Source organism: Sus scrofa, chromosome 14 (assembly GCF_000003025.6).
Source record: "Sus scrofa isolate TJ Tabasco breed Duroc chromosome 14, Sscrofa11.1, whole genome shotgun sequence".
Taxonomy (NCBI): Eukaryota; Metazoa; Chordata; class Mammalia; order Artiodactyla; family Suidae; genus Sus; species Sus scrofa.
Window position 1 is genome coordinate 21,392,625 of NC_010456.5, and position 21,664 is coordinate 21,414,288.

Below are 21,664 nucleotides of genomic sequence, written 5' to 3' on the forward strand. Positions count from 1 at the left end.
AAAGTAAATGACAAATGTTGCATTTTGGGTGTCACCATAACACATTTTATTTATTTCTTATACCAGGGCACATTCATAATGTTAAAGCAGAAGAACCAGAGTGAATGACAAATGTTGCATTTTGTTTTAACAGCCACATGTGCAGTATATGAAGTTCCCTGGGCCAGGGATTGAATCTGAGCTGCAGCTGCAGCAATGATGGATCCTTTAACCCACTATACCAGGCTGGGGTTGGAACCCATGCCTCAGCAGCTACCTGAACCACTGCAGTCAGATTCTTAACCCACCGCACCACAGTGGGAATTCCAAATGTTGCATTTTTAAGGCACAGTGGAGCATGCATTATTTGTACCACAGTAGATAACAAATCATCCTGTATCATGCAATACACTCCACCTGGGCTGATGAGTACATGCTGACATGAATAAACACCCATCGTGGTGTCTGTACTCACAGATCAGCAATGTTCAGAAACACTAGAAAGCTTACTACAACAGTGTACTTCATCCCAGCAGAATTTCTTCACAATAAATAAAAAATTGAAATGAGGCTATAACCAAAATAAAATTCCAATTATCTCACTTATTAGCTCAGCAAGAAAAGCCACTCACCGGTGCTGAGTTAGTGCAATCTTACCTGACTGCAGCAGCTGAAGAGATGCAGGTACAGAGCTTGTTCAGACAAGGACTTTGGGAGCAGCTGCGTGGAGAGGGCGGCCCTTGGGAGCAGCCACAATAAACTGCCTTCCTTTTTCGAAGGCAGACACTTCAGAGCGGTTTCTCTTTGCTCTTGGTGAGCGGCTGGGTGGTGTTGACACCCTCAGTTGTTGATTTGGAGAGTTTAAGTTCTGTGTGACTGAGGAGTGAGCCACGGAGAGAGTGTACCTGGGACTGAGAGGTAAGGATGTCTTTAAAGATCTTAAGAAAGCCCTAATTCAGCAGAGCTCAGAGGGGAATCTGTGTGTACAACCATTAGTGGTGAACACATACACTCTTGGAGCAGGGAAGTGTTATTTGAACCCATTTGCAAAACTTATGAAAATGTGAGTTGTTTAAAGCCTTTGGTTTTCCATTTTATTATCCCCTGCGGGCACTTTGAGTGAAACACTTGCCTCTTAGGTTTTATGGAATCAGCAGCATCAACTGTGAACTCCAGTCCCTTTCATGAACCTGGAATCCTCAGGTCTGGAAATTTTTGTCTGAAATGGAGGCTACTTGTCCTGACCTGCCTCCCAGTCGATAACTCAGCACTGGTCAACTGTCCTTATGATAACTTGAGCTCAGAGTTGATACTGATGTTTTTCTGGAAGGAAACACTGGCCCTCAACCATTAATTATGAGACACTAAATAACATGGAATTGGCTTTTGCTATATTTGATAGTGTTTCATGAGTTCAGCCTAAAATTACAAAGTAAAATAGTACAGATATTAAATTTACCCTTTAGTTAAGCCATTTTGATGACAATTACCATTATTTGAATCTCAAGCACAAATGGCAAATAAAGACTACTTTATACATCTCGTGTTCTATCAAAAGTTAACACATAAAGCGGGATCCTTATTCTCTCCAAACCACACCACATAGATTTTCCAAACTCAGAGGACACCTCCAGCAATGCAGTTCAAAGCCCAGTGAAATGCCAATATAATTTTCATATTTAAAACACCATTTGAATATGTAATTGAGGCACTTCCACCTGGCTTTCAGCTGGATGTGATCTGCAATGCTGTGATGGGCAAAAGGCACCTATCAGGACCAGAATCTAACAAAATCCATTAACACCTTCCAAAGTGAGAATGTGCAATCAAAAATATTTGCCTGTGTACGAACAGTATTCACAAGATCTGTGTGAAAGACTTTTTCAAAGATGACATATGTAAATATCATTACAAATATCAGTACAAATTAGTATTTATTTTTTTTCTGGCCATGGCTGTGGCATGTGGAAGTTCCTGGGTCAGGGATTGAACCTGCGCCACAGCAGCCACTCCCGCCACTGCAGTGATAACGCTGGTTCCTTAACCCTCTGTACCATGAGAACTCCCTTTGCAATGTATTTTGATGAAAGGGAAGGAACCCCAAATAAGTGAAATGTTACGCTCCCCCCAAATTCCATCCTTATCATAGGTAGACCTGTATTACAAAATATTACTCTCCATTACTAGTAAGTTTTTAATGTCATCAATAAAAATTGGTGAAGTTATTCATTTCTTAGCAATATAATTACCTACATAATATCCTGTTTTTATCTCTTGGCCTCCAAAGTCCAAATATTTACTGTCTGACTCTTTGCAGAGCAAGCTTGCTGAGTCCTGTACTCGAAGGCAGGATCCCTGCAGTTCCCAAAACAAAAAGATGTGACCGATCTCAACAGGTGGAAAGTTTCAGGTAGGGTTTGTTGTTTGTTGTTCATTCCTAGCAACCTTAAATTACAAAATTATCATAAGTATGTAATAAAATAAAACCTTCTACTGATTTACTGACCCTTCATAGTCCTACTACCTTGAAAGTGGGGACTTGTTTTGCTGTATTGTCACCTGTTTCTAACTTTATCGGCAAAGGGTAACATAAAAGCTGTTGAGCACACATTCTAGCGCTCTGCAAGGCTGTTTTTATGTCAACTGGAAGAACTTGGAGGATGTAATAACGATTTGCAATTGACTCTCCTCATTCTTCTCTAACGAGCACGCAAATTCTCTAAAAGTAGAAAACTTACTTTCTCATCCAACCCTCTGTTCTCAGTGCCTGAAAAAAAGTCTTTGCACAGAGCAGGGCTGCAGTGCCAGCTTATTGATAAGTTAACAAGCAAAAGGGCGATATCATTAAAAACCCTGTTAAGTGAAAGTCAGTATACCATAAAAACATTCTCTAATGCCTTTCCCTGATGTGCTGGCTTGGGACTCTTAGACTGACTTGGTTTGTTTTGTTGGGTTCTTGGACTTGTTGGCTAAACACACATAACAAACACTTTGAACAATTTCTCCACAATGATGCTTTCCCAAGCTCCAGAGTGGGTGGTTCTCTTCCTCTTCCTCCTCCTCCTGGGGCAGATACGGCGTTACCTTCTCAGAGGTTAAAACTGTACTAAAGCCCAGGGAATGACATGAACCAGCGACAACTCAAATCTACACTAAATCACTGCGGTCGCTTAGAATTTGGAGTAGAACAAAATAACCGAAAAATGATCTCTTCCCTGAGCAGTTGTGAAGTCAGGGTGTCTGAGCAGGAGGGTGGTGGCCTAAACAGAGAGCAAATGGAAAGAGAAAATGCATTTAGAATCCATCAGCGCTGAGCACCATCTGAAGGAGAGCAGAAGAGAGAGCCAGGTCCCTGAATGCATGTGTTCCCTGGTGAGGCTGGAGCCTGAGAGAAAGGCCTTTGCACCTCATGTGCTAATGTCCTCTGGTTCTTCAGTTACCTCAGGGACCTTGAAACTGAGAACAGGGCTCTTCAAGAAGAGACTTGGGTTTGTTCGCTGACAAATGGTGGAGCTTCACTGTGCAATTCATTAGTTAGCATTTTTTTCTCCCTGTATTTTGTTATGGTGTATCTTTGGGTCTAAACCAACAAAACCTATAGAGCCAAGTCACTCTGGCTTGGCTTTGGAGGATCTCAGCAGGAAAAAGCCTCTTTGGGGCCTGTCACTAACCTCTGTCTAGGAGATGTTTCCTCCTTTGGAAAAGCAGTCGAACTACTAGGGCTTGTAATAAAGGCACATATGAGCAAGTTGATTTCCAATATATCCTGTGTGAGACGTATGATAATTCTGAAATACCAGTGTTATCATGCTTCCTTATATATCAGTAGTGAAACAAATCTGTGATAAACAAACCTATGTGTATTGAGGAATAATAGAACTGCATGAGTTAAGTACTTTCATGGACAAATCATTTAAAACAAACTTTTATCACCTGTTTTGCATTTAAATACAAACTCAAAAGAAAGTTTATTGATACCAAATGCAATGGCTGCTACAGGGTAAGTGCTTTAAGTTTGGTATTCAAATGACAATGCATTTGTTATTCTCCTGTGAGATTTGAAATATACATTGGCTGGGGCAACATCTCTTTCCTGATATGCTGAGTCCTATTTTATGGCTAACAGATTCAGTGTATAAATCAGGGTATGGATAAAATAATGGAGCATGAAAACTAGCTGCTTCTGTGATCAGACCCACAGTTAGAGACATTTCACTGTTAAATCAAGTACATCTGTTTTCCCCCAGGGGGCCACAGTAAGGAAATTTGATTTTAAATCTGATTGTATTTAAATTAATGGATAAAGAAAGGATTGATCTTAAATATTTATATGCATTTGAGTATATATTTAAGTATTTCTCCCAGATATATTTAGGAAGAGAAAGAAGGATCCCAAATAATTAACATCTTTTATTTTAATTGTCAATGTTCGAGAAGTATCCGTATCTTTTTCACGTCTGTTTAGGAGAGCATCTGGCATCTTAGATTTATTTCTCCCATATTGTTCTTGAAACAAAGTAAAACCAAATTTGATTCTTGCTCCTGCATTCATTTCCATCTTACTAAGATTCTCATTTATTTTTTGGAACCATCTTATTGCTTAGTGGAACATTTAGTCTTTGAAGAGAAGATATTCCGCCACATCTCACTAAATAAGTGACCTTTATATTATATCCAGTTCTTATGTAAACCCTCCTTAATACTGTCTTTTATATGTGCTAGTCATTTAAAAGGAAAGAAACTTAGACAGAAGTCTTAAAAGTGCCTGATTAATCCATTTTTCCAGTCTCCTCTTACATTTCAACCGCTCTTCTCCAGTATGCTTCCAAAATGACTTCCTCATCCTGTCTTTGTGCTTTGATAATAGCTTTCTTTTTTTCTGCAGTGGTTCTCCAGTCCATTTCTCTCTGCTTCCACTACAGAATTTCTTAAATATATTGGTCTTTTAAAAGCACTTTAAAAAGGTAACATATAAACTAGTGTTCATACCTTTGACATTAACATTATTTCATAGCATAGTAGAAGAACCGAACATAAAATTTAAAGGCTTCTGACTTTGCAAGAAACACGTAGAGCTACCCTGGTGTTCTTAGATCAGAAACTAATGGATGACTTCAAAGGGCTCCTTCTTTTTGTGTGTATGTGACCTAAATGGTTAGCTGTCTTCTTCAACATCCAATGTCACTCAGTAATACAGCCGACTTTATCTGTAAAGAACCAAGCAGTACATATTGGAGGTTTTGTGAGCGCTATGGCAACTACTCATTGAAGCCAGTGTAGCATGAAAGCAGCCATGGGCAATTCTTAAAAGAATAGATGTTTCAATAAAATTTTTAAAGCATTTTTTTTTCAGTTTTTAGCGTTTTATTGAAGTATAGTTGATAAGGAGATTGTTATAACTTCTGCTGTACAACAGTGATATCTGTACGCACATCCATTCTCTCTTAGATTCATACACACATAAATTCTCTCTAGGATTCTTCTCCCATAGAGATCATCACAGAACTTTGGGTAGAGCTCCCTGTACTGTCAGCGGGTCCCTGTTGGCCAATCATTCCATAAACCACAGTGTGCATATGCCAATCCAAAACTCCCAGTCCCTCCCTCCACCTTCCCACACCTGTCCTCTTTGGTAACCATAAATTTTTCCAGAGTCTGTGAGTGTATCTACAAAAGCACATGGCAAACTGGCTATATCCTACCTCCAGTAGTTTACCAATCCTGGGATAGCGTTTTTATTGGGAATTGACGATGCAGAGACTAGGCCTTCCAGGGCTGAGGAAAATTTTTCACAAAGCTGACTCTCATGGCCGTGTGTGTGTGTGTGTGTGTGTGTGTGTGTGTAAAATCTTTGTCTCTTCTCCAATACATAGATGATAGATATGTTTATAAGTGTGTATATATCTATATGGAGAGAGAGAGAACTACATCCCTAATTAAAAGTATCTCTTTCAGCCATGAGTTGACTTCACCCTCTCATAACATTGGGTGGTATTTTAATGGCCACAGACATTTCGGTATCCAAGCTACAGAGAAGTTAGCTTGGCTTGAATGGATATATGGTTTTCCAGTAATTCCTGTCTTGGTTGGAGTCCAAATCCCACACTCTGTAGAGGGGAAATTTTAAATTTCATATTAAAATTTCACATTTTAAGTTATTAGATATGAGCTTAAGTATGAAAATGTTAGCAGGACCCAGCACCATCCAGGGCTGAGTGTGGACCTGTTCAGATGGTTGTGGCTGTAGCTCCCTGGATGGAGGTGCTCTCTGGGTCTCTCAAGTGGGTCACTTTGCACCACTGGGCATGCAGGAAGGGACTCTTCATGGTGAGGCGAGTGTCAGTTGGTGTGTGTGTGTTCAGGGGTCCAGTATATTTCACAGGCCTGGAGCACATAATGCTTTGTTGGGAGGCTGCGAGCCACCAGGCCTGAGGAGTCAGGAAAAAAGAGAAAAGGCAAAAGCACAGCAGCTGGAATCGGAAATTAAACCCCTTCTTTTTAATATTTTGCTTGGACCCTCCATTAAAATGATTGACATTGTGCCAGCTGGCAAAAGTCAAATGTAAAGGGTTTAGATACAAACTATTAGTCATAAAACAAGCTGCTAGGATATATTGTACAACATGGGGAATGTAGCCTCTATTTTATAATATCTATAAATGGAGTATAACCTTGAAAAAGTGTGAATCACTGTGTTGTACACCTGTTAAATAATATGGTACAGCAACCACTCTTTAGTGGAAAAAAAACTTGAGCTCCACTTTGACAGAAGAGGAGAGAGGAGAATGGCATAGCCCTGTGTGGACACAGTTGCAGTCAGACGTCCCTGTGCAGGAACAGCTTCAGGAGCAATCCTGAGCCCCCAGCTGACCCCCTTTTGTAATGACTTGAGGTCTTGAGCCAAAAGTCACTCTGTGATTTACATCATCCTATGGTCACAAGACCAGAGACGTGTGGGTGGTGGAGGGAAACATGAAAGGAAAACTGTTGACTCAGAAGCCATTCAAACTTACTCTGTTTGTTCGCTGTATAATTTTCAGGTTTGCCTTCTTTTCTCACAAATGCGCATTTATTCTGAAAGGGGTGAAATTACACGTTTTTCAGAATTTTCATGTTGAATGCAACTGGAAAAGAAAGGATTGAAATTCAATTGTTAAATAGATTTAATCACTTCAGAATTGTGTTACATTTATGAAGTTTTTCAGCCTCCTAAAATAATTAAAGGTGATTTGTCATTCTAAAAACATTTAAACAAATATATACCTAGTATTTATAATGTTGACATTCTTTTTCTTAAAATGGTCATCAAAAATTATTGAAATAGCCCAAGCCCTGAATCCAATGTCTTGTCTCTGGAATCCACATATGTTGTATGAACTTGTTCTTTATCATTTGGGGGTATGTACTGGCCTTTTTAATTAAAAAAAAAAAAAAAAAAAAAAAGATTCTAAGCATTTGGACCAGCAAGGTAAATTTCCCCAAAAGTACTTAGAGAATATTTTTGCTTTAGTTAATATAGGTCATGCTGAGGTTTTACGTTCTTCAGGGAGACTTTCCAATGAAGAACTTTACCAGAAAAGGGAGATTCAGCTGAGGAGTCATTATCACATTTAAAATCTACAAAATAGAGGGAACACAGCTTTACTCACTACCCTAGAGTGGAGGTAATCCAGTAAAATATTTAAACAAGATAAATGCGGACCACTGGAGTAGAGGTAAAAAATAAGAGAAAAACAACGATCAGAGCATGATTAGAAGGAGCTCAGAAAGGAAAAGCAAAGAGGTTAACACCTGGGAGGAAGAGGAGAAAAGTGCTCACTTCAAACTGCTGGTGACTATCTTGGTTATAGGACAAAAGACTCTGCTTCCTGGGGGCGGTGGGGGGAGGTGAGGGAGGAGGGGGACTTCATTACATTTTTGCTTTATTGAGGCCAGGAGAGGGGTCACAGCCTCAAAAATCGTCAGGAATCAATACGGCATTTTGCACTCAATTTAAAAGGACTTGCTAAGAAAACTAACAAAATATGCTGCTTAATTTAGAGGACAGCCTGCACTGTTGGAGAGCGCAGATTTCGGAAGGTAACCACAGCATCCTGCAGCTGCAAAGAGGTCCACACCCTTGTCCCCAAATCTGGCTGTCCCGTTACCGGGCAACAGGGGCATTGGGCTGGTGGCAATGCCACTCGGCTCATCAGCCAGCCTCGGATGGGGCGGGGCCTGTTCATCAGGTAGGCGGAGAATCACAAGGGTCTTGATCAGGTGAGGAGGGTAACGGGGGTGTGGAACCGGAGACCAGCAGCAGGAGGGATCGCCCTGATGGGCCGGAGAGGGTGGTTCACGTCTCAAGGAGACACGCAGCCCCTCAAGAGACACAGGTTCTGTAGATTCTGCCCCAGAGTCCGGGAAGGGGCGCAGCCCAGAGGACGCCTGCTTTTAGTTCTGAGCCCAGGTAACATGTGCACTGTCGTGTTTGTGGTTCTGGCGTTTCTTTACCATTGCTCCTGCCAACATTCTAGGACTTCATTCGCCTGCACTAGTCAGGCAGTAACTTGGTGAGGACAGACTTTATTTGCCCTTCCTTTCCTATTTTCCACAGCGCTGCTATGGTGCAGGATCATCATAGGAGCTTGCTTAAATAAGGGCTGCATTAAAGTACCATTGTTCTGTCTTATGAGTAAGCTGAATGCAGGATCCTTCTAGTTTCTTTCTTCCCCCAACAACCGTATGTGATCCACTAACCCTAGAGGGCCTGTTCAAGCCAGACTGAGCATGTGGCTTTCCTTTCATGATTCAGACGGAGAGAAAGAGCAGAATATTAAAATAGCTTTTATTATTTCACCATTCCCAAAGCTCTTCTTGAAGATGACACTTCCATAAATCAGTTTCTCCTTTACATTTTTCATAATATAAAAGAATGAGCCAAGAGAAAACACACAACTTCAAAACCTTATCACTGATTATAAATTTCAGTATTGGAAATATAGCCCCAAAACATAGAGAGTTAAAAATAGCCTTATTCGATAAACTGAACAGCACAGCAGCCCTGTATTTTATGTTTATGATTGAACTTTTTGTTAAGGATTGTGTTCTTGAGTCTGGATCCAAAGGCATCTTTCAAAAGGCCTTTCCTGACTGACTCCTGCCGGCCTCCCTCCAGCCTTGGCAGCATATCCACACAGGAATAACTTCAAACTAATGCATGCCCAGGACTGCAAGCAGAAATGTTTCTCCCTGGGTCGAGGGGAAACATGCTCCTTCATCAATGTTAGAGTAAAATTTTCAGCTCTGTCCCCGAAGCTTTCACAAGGCCTGCTTCATGGTTTACCCTGATTATTTGGCTTCTTGGAGAGAAGATGGAGACCAGCTCAATCTGCTTTTCACGAGCATCTCTCATGCTTCCAGGAAATGTCCAAACGCTCTGGGCACATTTTTGGTTTTATGCAACACAGACTGAGTCTATAAAAAAGCAGAGCACGTTCCACTGACATTCATGGGTGGTGATAACTTCAGGTGATTTTATGTGCTGAAGGCAGAGCAGAACTTGAAGCAGAACAAGACAACTTAAAGATCACTGCCTTCGAGAAGGTCAGTGAGCAGGAGACTAGAGACACTGAGTGCTGCCAATTTGAGCAGGTCCACCTTGAGGCTTGGTGTCGTAAAATTTAATTTCTGAATAATTCAATGGTCTCTTTCTACTTGTGTGAAATGACTTAATGCCTCAAAATGTAAGTGTTTCGAAAGTGGAACAACTTAAAGGAAAACCAACACTTGTCTGCTGAGTTATTTTTGTTAAAGATCAGGGCAATGACATTAACAATAATAACAGCAATGACAACACTAATAGCTAACCCTGCCTGGCACTGTTGTTAATGCCAGCTCAGTTAGTTAACTGTTTATCCTCCACTAGTATTGGGGTGGGGGGGGTACACATGGAAATCGAGGTGTGATGTCCCCTCTACTCTCTTAATGTGATTGTGGATGTTTAGCTCTGAAGGTGAAGAAGTCAAAAGTCTATAATATTTATTTAAGTTAGTGGCCTGAATTAAGCACCTTCCCTGACATTTTTACAAAGAGGGACATTAAAAGCATAGAGCTACCCGATGCCTTTGATGTCTGTGTAACCAAACTGACCAGCTCTACAGAATTCATGAGATTCTGCTTTCCTCATGTGGTAGACAGCAAAAGAGTAAAAAGAAAAATGTGTATTACCTTTCTGGCTGTGCCATGAATGTCTTTTTTTAAATCCTAGGTAGAAATAGCCCTTCAATAATGTATGCAGATTTTCAGATTAGATTTTAACAGAAAGAGTATGTCTTTTATTATTTAATCATAATTTTAACAATTCTTTGGCCATATGTTGATTTTTTTCCTTCTTTAATTGAAATACAGTTGACATACAATATTAGTTTCAAATGTACAACATAGTGATTTAATATTTTTATTCATTATGAATTTATCACTAAGATATGTCTGATACCATCTGTTACCAAATGATCACGGTATTACTGGCTATATCTCCCATGCAGTACATTGCATCCCTGGGATTTGTTCTATAACGGAAAGTTTGCATTACTTCATCTCCTTCACCTTTTTCACCCAAGCCCCCAACCCCTCCTCCCTGGAACCACCTGCTTTTCCTCTATATCTATGAATCTATTTCTGTCATACTTGTTTTTGTTTTTATTAGATTCCACATATAAATGAAATCAGAGAGTATTTGTTTTCTGTCTAACTTATTTTGCTTAGTGTAATAACTTCTGGGTCCTTCTGAGTTATCAGAAATGGCAAGATTTCCTTCTTTCTATGGCTGAGTAATACTCCAGTGTGTATACATTCTTCTTTATCCATTCATCTATTGGCAGACACTTAGGTTGCCTCCATGTCTTGGCTGTTGTGAATAATGATGCAGTGAACATAGGTGTGATGTATCTTTTTGAATTAATGCTTTGTTTTCTTCAGCCTAAATAGCCAAAGGTACATTCCTAGATCATCTAGTAGTTATATGCTTAATCTTTAGATTAACCTCCACCACTTCCATAATGGTTGCAGCAATTTACATTCTTACCAATAGTGTATGGGGATTACTTTTTCTCTACACACTTGCCAACATTAGATTTTGTTGTCTTTTATATAATAGACATTCTAATGGTTGTCAGGTGATATCTCATTATAGTTTTGATTTGCATTTCCATGAGGCTTAGTGATATTGAGCATCATGTGTCTTTTCATGTGTTTGTTGGCCATCTGCATCTTCATTAGAAGATGTCTATCCAAGTCCTCTATTCATTTTTTTGGTCAGATTTTTTTAAATGTATTTTGGATATTAACCCTTTATCTGATATACATTTTTAAATGTATTTTTTAAATGTATTTTGGATATTAACCCTTTATCTGATATATCATTTACAAATACTTTTCTGTCCAGCATTTTAATTTTGTTGATAGTCTCCTTCACCATACAAAAGATCATTAGTTTGATCTAGTCCCATTTGTTTATTTTTGCTTTTATTTCCCTTGCCTGAGGAGGTTGATTGAAAGAAATATTGCTAAGGTTGATGCCAAAAAGTATACCACATGTTTTCTTATGGGACTTTTATGGTTTAAGGTTTCCCATTTGAGTCTTTAATCCATTTTGAGTTAATTTTTGTGTATAGTATAAGAAAGTGGTCCAATTTCATTCTTACACATGTAGCTGTCCAGTTTTCCCAATACATTTATTGAAGAGATTGTCTTTTCCCCACTGTGTATTCTTTACTCATTTGTCATAAATTAATTGACCATGTAAATGTGAATTTATTTCTGGCCTCTGTATTCTGTTTCATTGATCTGTGTGTCTGTTGTATTAGTACCATGCTGTTTTGATAACTGTAGCTTTGTAGTACATTTTCAAAATAAGAAGCATGATATCTCCATCTCTGCTCTTTCTTAAATTTGCTTTGACTATTTAGGGTCTTTAGTGGTTTCATATAAATTTTAGGATAATGTGTTTCAGTTGTACAAAAAATACCATTTCTGTTTTAATAAGGATTGGATTAAATCTATAGATTACTTTGGGTAGTAAGGTCTTTTGATATTAATTTGTCCATTCCACAAACTCAGGGTATCTTTCCATTTCTTTCTGTGATCTTCAGTTTATTTTAATCAACGTCTTATAGTTTTTAGAGTACATCTATTTCATCTTCTTATTAAAATTATTTCTAGGTATTTTATTCTTTTTGATGCAGTTGTAAATGGAATTTCTCTAATTTCTTTTTCTTTTAGTTTGCCATTACTGTATAGAAATGAACTATATTTCTGTATATTATGTTTTTTTTATCCTGCAACTTTACTGAAATCATTTATCTAATAGTTTTTTTTGTGGAATCTTAGAATTTTCTATTTATACTACCATGTTATCCACAAATTGTGACAGTTTTACTTCTTTCCTTTCTGTTTGGATGCCTTTTATAATTGCTGTGACTAATACTTCCAATACTATATTGAATAAAACTGATAATAGTGGGCATTCTTGTCTTGTTCCTAATCTAGTTCCTATACCTTCTTAATGGTGAAAGCTTTTCTCTATTGTGAATGATGTTAGGTGTGGGTTTGTCATAATAACATAACATGATATAGTATGTTATGGTATGTTCCTTCTATATCCTATTGGTTGATTTTTTGTCATAAATGGGTATTGAATTTATCAGATGCTTTTTCTGCATCTACTGAAATAATCATATGCTTTTTATCCTTTGCTTTGTTAATGTGTATCATGTTGATTGGTGTGTATCATGTTGATGATTGATGTATATCACATTAATTGATGTGTATCATGTTGATTGATATTTATCATGTTGATGGGTGTGTGGATGTTGAACATCCTTGCATCCCTGGAATAAGTCCCACTTGATCATGTTGTATTGCTGAATTAAATATGCTAATATTTTAATGACTTTATTGTTGAATTTGATTTGCTAATATTTTGTTGAGGATTTTTTTCATCTAAGTTCTTCCCATATATTTCGGCCTGTCATTTTCTCTCTCTCTCTCTCTTTTTTTTTTTTTTTTTGGTAGTGTTTTTATCTAGTTTTGGTATCAGGGTACTACTGGCCCTGTAGAATGAGTTTTGAAGTGTTTCTTTTTTTTTTTTTGGAATAATTTGAGAAGTATATGCATTAATGCTTTAAATATTTCATAGGATTCACCAGTGAAGCAATCTGGTCATGGACTTCTTTGTTGGAAATATTTTTATTATTGATATAATTTCACTACTAGGGATCAGTCTGTTCAGATTTTCTACCTATTTCTGATTCATTGATGGAAGAATGTGTATTTCTAGGAATTTATCCATTTCTCCTATGTGGCTCAATTTGTTGGTGCATAAATTGTTCCCAGTATCTCTTTGTATTTTTATGATGTTAGTTCTAACTTTTCCTCTTTCATTTTTGATTTTATTTATTTGAGTCCTCTTTTCTTCTTCATGAGTCTGACTGAAGGCTTATCCTTCTATTGAAAATCTTTTCAAAAAATGAGTTCTTAATTTCATTGATCTTTTATACTGGTTTTTAAGTCTATTTTTAAATTTATATTATGATGGTTATTTTCTTTTTCTACTAACTTTGGGCTTTGTTCTTTGTCTAGTTCCTTTAGGTATAATGTTAGGTTGTTTATCTGAGATTCTAGGGAGTTCCTGCTATAGCTCAGCAGGATATGAACCCATCTAGTAGCTATGAGGATGTGGCCTTGATCTCTGGCCTCGCTCAGTGGGTTGAGTATCTGGTGTTGCTATGAGGTGTGATGTAGATCACAGACACGGCTCAGATCCTGTGTTGCTGTGGCTGTGACATAGGCTGGCAGCTGCAGCTCTGATTCGACCCCTAGCCTTGGAACTTTCGTATGCCACAGGTGCAGATTTTAAAAAGCAAAGAGAAAAAAAAGGAAAAGAAAAAAAAAGGATTCTTGTTCCCTAAAATAGTCTTGTGTTGCTATGAACTTCCCTCCAAGGACTACTTTTGCTGCATCCCATAGACCTTGGATCACTGCGCTTCCATTTTCACTTATCTCTAGGTGTTATTTTTTTTTTCTCCTCTTTGATTTCTTCAGCGATTCATTTGTTGTTTAGTAGCATGTTGTCTCCACATGTTTGGATTTTATTCCAGTTTTCTTCTTGTAATTAAGTCTTGTACTTTATGGTCAGAAAAGATGCTTTACATGATTTCAATCTTTGTAAATGTATCAAGATTTGTTTTGCAGCCTAATATATGATCTTTCATGAGAGTATTCCATATGTACTTTAAAGGAATGTGTGTTCTGCTGCTTTTGGAAGAAATGACCTACAGATATCTATTAAGTTCATCTAGACTAATGTCTTGTTTAAGGTGATTGTTTGCTTATTGATTTTCTGTCTGGATAATCTGTCATCCATTGATGTAAGTGGGTGTTAAAGTCTACTGTTTTTCTATTACTGTCAAGTTCTCCCTTTATTTCTTTTAATATTTGCTTCATGTATTTAGGTGCCCCTATGGTGGGTATATATGTATTTACAATTGTCATAGCTTCTTTTTGGATTGATCCCTTTGTCATTATGTAATTCCCTTTGTCTCTTGTTATAGTTATTGTTTTAAAATTCATTTTTCTATTTTAAGTTTTCTTTGAAATTATTCTTGGCTGTAAGTTATTTCCTTTTAGTACTTTGAATACTTTTACCAGTCTCTTCTAACATGTAAAGTTTATGCTCCGAAGTTAGCTAATAGTCTTATTGTGGTTCCACTGGGGTTCAGTCAATTTGGGGGTCCTTTGGGCCTCATGAATCTGGTTGTTCATTTCTTTCCCCAGGTTAGTGAAATTTCTGATCATTATCTGAAGTAGGTTTTCTCTTCCTTTCTCTATTCTTCTTCTTCTGGGGCCTCTATAATGTACATGTTAGCATGCTCGACATTGTCCCAGAGATCTTTATACTGTCATCATTTTTTAAAATATTTTTTCATTTTGTTCTTCTGCTTCTTCTAATCTGTTTTGTTTGTTTGTTTTGCTTTTTAGTGCTGCACCTGCAGCACATGGACGTTCCCAGGCCTAGAGGTTGAGTCAGAGCTGCAGCTGCCAGCCTACACCGCAGCCACAGCAATGCCAGATCTGAGCCACATCTGTGACCTACAGCACAGCTTGTGGCAATGCCAGATACTTTAACCACTGAGTGAGGCCAGGAATCAAACCCACATCCTCATGGATACTAGTTGGATTCTTAATCCACCAAGCCACAACAGGAACTCCTGCTATTGATTTCTTCTAATGAATGTTTCATTTAAGTTATTGTATTCTTCAGTTCTAATAGATTATTTTTTATATTTTCTATTTCTGTTGAAATTGTCACTCAGTCCATCCATTCTTCTCCTGAGTTCAGTGAGCATCTTTATGACTATTACCTTGAACTTTTAATCTAATACATTGCTTATCTCTGTTTTTTTAACCATATAGCACCTACTATGTGCCAGACACTGTTTTAAGTGCTTTTACGTATGTTAATTTCTTTAATCCCCAAAACAATCCAATAAGTACTATAATTATCCCCATTTTCAGAATGAAGAAACTGAAATACAGTGATGTTAAGTGATACACCCAAGATCACACAGCAAATAAGTGGCAGAAACAGGCAGATTGTACTATTTGCAGTCACCTTAGATACAATTCTTAGAGGGAAGGGTCCAATAAAGGCCCTGAAGAAAAAATTTTTTTCCATTTATATTATTTTTTAATGGAAAATATTCCTTTATTTGCATTGTACTTACTTGATTCCACCCAACTTTATTGAATTGGGCTGCAATTTAAATATTTTACTTTAAGCACATTCTCCCAAAAATTTGGAGAATTTTTAAATAATGAAAGAAATTACCACTGGTCTAGAGAACAGTGTACTGAGTTCCATACTGACTGCCGTTGTTGTTGTTGTTGTTTTTCTTATCTCTGTTTTGTTCTTTTTCTGAGGTTTTGTTTTGTTCTTTCACTTGGAAGGTATTTCTTTATCTTCTCTTTTTGCCTGACTCACCATGTTTGTCTCTCTATTTGGTATATCCACCACATCTTCCAGTCTTGAAAGAGAGGCCTTATGGAGAAGGTACCCTTTGAGGTCCAGTGGTTCAGTCCTCCTGGTCCACCAGAGTCAGGTGTTCCAGGGTTTCCCCTGGGTGGCCTGCATGTGCCCTTGTGTTGTGGTTGGGCCATGATTGCTGCAGGTGTGCTGGTGAGTGGGGTCAACTCCCTTGGGTGGGAGCCACTTTTGAAGGGCCAGGAAGAGTGAGTGGGTTGTATGGGGCTTGTACTCAAGGAAAGCCAGGGTGAGGCACATGGCATTAGACAAGTTGACGGCAAATGACAGAAATGGCTCCACCAGCACTGAGCCGAGTAGGTGGAAGGAGAGTTAACCAAAAAATGTACCCAAAGCTCTCCTATCCCTGGGGATTCCATCACAGATTTCCTCCAGCTCACACCCTAACTAACCTATTGGTGAGTCTCCTTTCCATGTGACCGATGCTTTTCAAGCTACAGCCTCTGTGCTGGGATGTAGAGTAAGCGAGTTTGTGCACCCACCCCTTGAGAGCAGAGTCTCAGTTTCCCCCACTCTCCTGGATGTCAGCTCCTCTAATTTCCAAAGCCAGACATTATAGGAGCTCATCTTCCCAGTGAGGCCCCCTGAGCTGGGAGCCTGGTGTGATACCATTTGCAGTTGTGATACCCTCCCACTTGCCTACTCAGGGGTATGGGTTCTGACTGAACCACATCTCTGCCCCTCCCCCTCTTGATGTGGCCTTTTCTTTATTTCCTTAGTTGTAGAAAATGTGTGCTGCTAGCCTTCAAGCTGCCCTCAGAGATAACTACTCTATGTGTAGGCGTAGTTTTGGCGTGAAAATGGGAGGAGGGGAGCTCAGGCTCTTCCTACTCTTCTATCTTGATCCAGTCTCCTTTAAATTTTTATTTTGAAATGAATTCATACATAGAAAAAACAATTCCAAAAATGTTGCAGATAGATCTTTTATTTATCTAAAAAAATTTCTTAAGCATAGTTGATATACAGTGCTGTGTCAGTTTCTGCTGTATAGCAAAGTGACCCAGTCGTACAAATAAATATACACATTCTTTTTCTTTTATACTATCTTCCATCATGTTCTATCCAAGGAAATTGGATATAGTTCCCTATGCTCTACAGAAGGACCTCATTTCTTATCCATTCTAAATGTAATAGTTTACATCAACTAACCCCAAACTCCCAATCCATCCCACTCCATCCTTCTCCCTGCTGGGCAGCCACAAGTCTGTTCTCCATGTCTGTGAGTCTGTTTGTTTTGTAGATAGATTCATTTGTGCCATGTTTTAGATTGCAAATATAAGTGATATCATATGGCATTTGTCTTTCTCTTTCTGACTTTGCTTAGTGTGATAATCTCTAGGTGCATCCATGTTGCTGCAAATGGCATTATTTTGTTCTTTTTATGGCTGAGTAGTATTCCAGTGTGTATATGTACCACATCTTCTTAACCCATTCATCTGTCAATGGACATTTAGGTTGTTTTCATGTCTTGGCTACTGTTAATAGTGCTGCTGTAAAATACAGGTGCATGTATCTTTTTGAATTACAGTTTTGTCTGGATATATGCCCAGGAGTGGGATTGCTGTATCATATGGTAGTTCTATATTTAGTTTTATGAGAAACCTTTATATTGTTTTCCATAGTGGTTGTACTAATTTACATTCCCACCAACTGGGAAGGAAGGTTTCTTTTTTTTCCACACCCTCTCCAGCATTTGTTATTTGTAGACATATTAATGATGGCCATTCTGACTGGTATGCGGTGGTACTTCATTGCAGTTTGTTTTGCATTTCTCTAATAATTAGTAATGTTGAGCATTTTCTAATGTGCCTGTTGGCCATCCTTATGTCTTCTTTGGGGAAATGTCTCTTCAGATCTTCTACCCATTTTTTCAGCTAGGTTGTTTGGTTTTTTGCTGTTGAGTGTGTAAGTTGTTTGTTATGTTTTGGAGATTAAACCCTCATTGGTTGCATCATTTGCAATTATTTTCTTCCATCCTGAAGGCTGTGTTTTTGGATTTTTTTTTTTTTTTTTTTTTTTTTTTTGTGCGTGTTTTCCTTTGCTGTGCAAAAGCTTGCAGTTTGATCAGGTCCCATTGGTTTATTTTTGTTTTTATTTCTGTTGCTTTGGGAGACTGACCTAAGAAAACATTTTTATGGTTGATGTTAGAGAATGTTTTGCCTATGCTTTCTTTTAAGAGTTTTATAGTGTCTTATGCTTAAGTCTTTAAGCCATTTTGAGTTTATCTTTGTGCACGGTATGAGGGTATGTTCTAGTTTTCATCGATTTACATGCATCTGTCCAGCTTTCCCAGCACCACTTGCTGAAGAGAGTGTTTTTTTTCCCATTTTATCTTCTTGCCTCCTTTGTCAAAGATTAAATGACCGTAAGTATCTGGTTTTATTTCTGGGCTCTCATTCTGTTCCATTGATCCGTATGTCTGTTTTTGTACCAGCATATAATTTTCATATACCTTTCATCAAGCTCCTTTGAGTGTTAACATTTCAAATAACCATAGCACAATTATCAAAAACAGAAAAATAACTTGAAAAATACTATTAACCAATCCATATAGCTTGTTCAAATTTTACCACTTGTCCCATAAATATCCTTTTACTGGTCACTATCCCACATTACATTTATTTGTCATATCTCCTTAATGCCCTCCAACTTGGGGCGGGTCCTCATTTTTTTGTGTTTTATGACTTGATATTTTGGAAGAGATATTTTATAGAATGTTTCTTGATTTGGGTTCATCTAATGTTCCTTCTGTATTAAATTCATGCTATGAATTTGGAGCAAGAGTCCCACAAATGGGACATGTCCTTCTCAGTGCATCATGTCAGGAAGTAAGTGATGTCGCTAGGTCTCAGTACCTGTGATGTTAACTTTGATCACAGGGTGACACTTGATGGATGTGACAATGGTACAGTTATTTGTTTTTGCCTTTAAAACAAAGCTTCAAGTCTATGTGGTTATCCTCTGGGGTTTTTTTTAGAATCTAATTTTGTGTCTAATTTTAGTATCCGTGATGACTCGTGTGTGATAGTTATTACCGTGATGTCTGCCAAATGGTGACTTTCTACATTCCTCATTCATTTTACAGTTACTATTTAGAGTCTTACAGTACAGAATAGTTATACCTTTGTCCCTATTTATTAGTTCGTATGCTTTGTTAATGTTCCTCATTGATTTATTTTTTTCTTTGGGTTGTATTTTGATAATAGTATTTATATAGTTGTTCAAGTTGTCGCCATTCTGGACCTCCTTCAGGCTGGCTCCAGAATCTTTGATAAAATCCCCCCCTTTTTAGCACTTTAATTTCTGGCACCACAAAGTGTTCTAAGAACATCTTTGTCTTTCTCTTCTCCTATCCTTAACTGAGCCATTTTTCCAAGTCTTGGACTTTTTATTGGAGAATGGTAAAAAGAAACCAAGATAGGGCAACTGGTGTGCTAATTGCTTATTTGTTATTACTGCTTCCGGATCCTTGCAGAGGACAGAGGTGGAAGAGGCAGATGTGTAAGAAGTGCACCTGCATCTGTCAATATCTCTCCACTTGAATATTTACATGTCTGAAACCACAGGTTGGTCCTGCCACCTTCAAGTCCATTCTAGCATCTCAGACTAACTCTGTCCTCCCTTTGCCTTTTTGATGCTTCTTTCTCTGAAGATTAAAAACCTGCTCTTGGTATCTACAGTGTATTTATGTAACTAATCCTACAACACAGAGTCTTAAAATTCATTCTCAGAATCCCTGATCCATCCCTTTATTAAAAATACCTTTCCTAATGAGAATACACGATTTCTGCATAGTTCTATGTGTCTCTAGCTTTACAGCATGTGGACAAAATGTTTTTCTCAACAGTGTGTGCTCTTCTCCCTCAGTAAGTCCACTGGGAAAGCTTCCTGAAGGTTCTCCCTGACTTCCTTGTGGGGTTTGTCAGGATTGTTTGGTGAGCAAGTGCTTAGGATTTTTTCTCTGCAGGTGCTTGTTTCTCTTCAAATTTGGGGTGACTTGCTTGCTGAACAAACTTATTTATCTGATGGGCTAAAGAAAAATTGTGACTTGTTCAGCATTTATTCTTGTTAGAAGGGTGGGAGTGAAGTTCTTTCTAATTATCTCTATCTTCAAGCAGAAACTGGAAGTCCAAAGCCAAATAGTGTTAACGGAAAATTTAGTGTGTAACATTCTATAATGTGGTGCTATAGAAAATGATAAATGGATTCAAAAGTTTGCTGCAGAATCTGAAATAGATGTGATTATATATCATAATGAATCCAGGACAGTGTCTGAGTCTCTTCCCTACCCCAGCCCTCTCCCTATGAGCCCTCCCCTCCCTTCTTAATGAATCCCCTCTCTTTGCACAGGCTGACCCTATTAGATCCTACCTGTTTCTGGGGAACACAGAGTCAGTGCCTGGTCAGCCTCACCAGTGTTAGACTGTCTTGCTGCCTCTAACATCTGCAACTCCATTCTCTCAAACTGGCTCTAATTGGATTCTCCTGTCTCAGTAGTTTTCCCTCTGTTCCCTCTTATCTTGAAAACTCATAACCTTGGTGCCTCCCAAATCCACCTTCTCTAGAAGGTAGTCATGCCCACAGAAGATAATTAGTAACCATTTTTACCATGATTTTACATTAGCAACGGCTCGTTTTTAATGACAAAATTAAACAGAGCCAATCTCATTCATGGCTGCTTCTGACCTTGTGACCTGCTTTATTCTCTAAATTTGCTCCTTGGTTCAAGATAAAGTGTTGCTACTTAATGACTTTGTCATGCTGAGTAGCTTCAACCTCTCCACCTCTATAAGCCTGATTCCTTCCTGGTTGCCCCTAAAACACAACTCAGTCCTAAACTTCAGTAATATCTACACGTTCTGTGAAACCTACTGTATTATACATGACATTGAATTTCAGTGGAATTCAGTGATAAGATGGTTCCAGTAGATGACAGTTATTCTTAAATGTCAGAAATGCTAAGTGGCCAGTCATCTATCAAATGCTACCTGGAAATACCCTGTGCAAATATACAACATCTTTTTTCGTATGAGTTTCTGACCTCCTCAGAGTGTATTAATGGGCTTTCCTGCAGTCTGAGACTTACCGAGGATAAATTGTGGTAACAGCAGGTTGGATGTTGAAACGAGGCCACTGTCAAGAGAAGCAGCAGCACCACAGGGAAATGGAGCCAGAAAGAGATGGAAAAAAAAAAAAATCCTGACTCAGGAGGGCAGGTCTGGCAAGATTAGAAGGGGAGAGAGAAAACCATCTTTTCAAGTTTGCCTTAAATTAGTTCTGCTTAATAGACTGTGACACACACATTTCTGTGTCACGTGCAGATCTCGCTGCCCTATACTGGAATGTGAATGTGCACGTTCTCCTGGGAACCTGCACAACTTCCTTTGCTTTTACAAGTCACTCGTCTTGCAGTTATGGCATTTCTCCTTCCAGGACTGTTCTCTGGTTTCAGTCTTGACCAGCTTTCTCTGCTCCAGCCCCACATTGTGGGCCTTTCTGGCTTCAGGCCAAGACATGCTGACCTACCGACCATGCACCTCTTTCTCTCCATATCGCAGTGAAACTTGCATGTGTGGATCTGGAGCAGGGGATTTGGCTGTTAGG

General features: G+C 38.5%; 1 long non-coding RNA gene across 4 annotated transcripts in view; it reads left to right on the forward strand.

Annotated features, from left to right (window-relative positions):
* Positions 384–21,664, forward strand: part of LOC110256686 — a 187,289-nt gene continuing 166,008 nt past the window's right edge. For 2 of the 4 annotated variants that reach the window (XR_002338565.1, XR_002338566.1), the window contains exons 1-2: positions 384–897; positions 2,297–2,389. This is a non-coding gene — a long non-coding RNA (uncharacterized LOC110256686). The remainder of the gene's footprint in view (positions 898–2,296; positions 2,390–21,664) is intronic. The other 2 variants (XR_002338564.1, XR_002338563.1) reach the window with 2 other exon arrangements.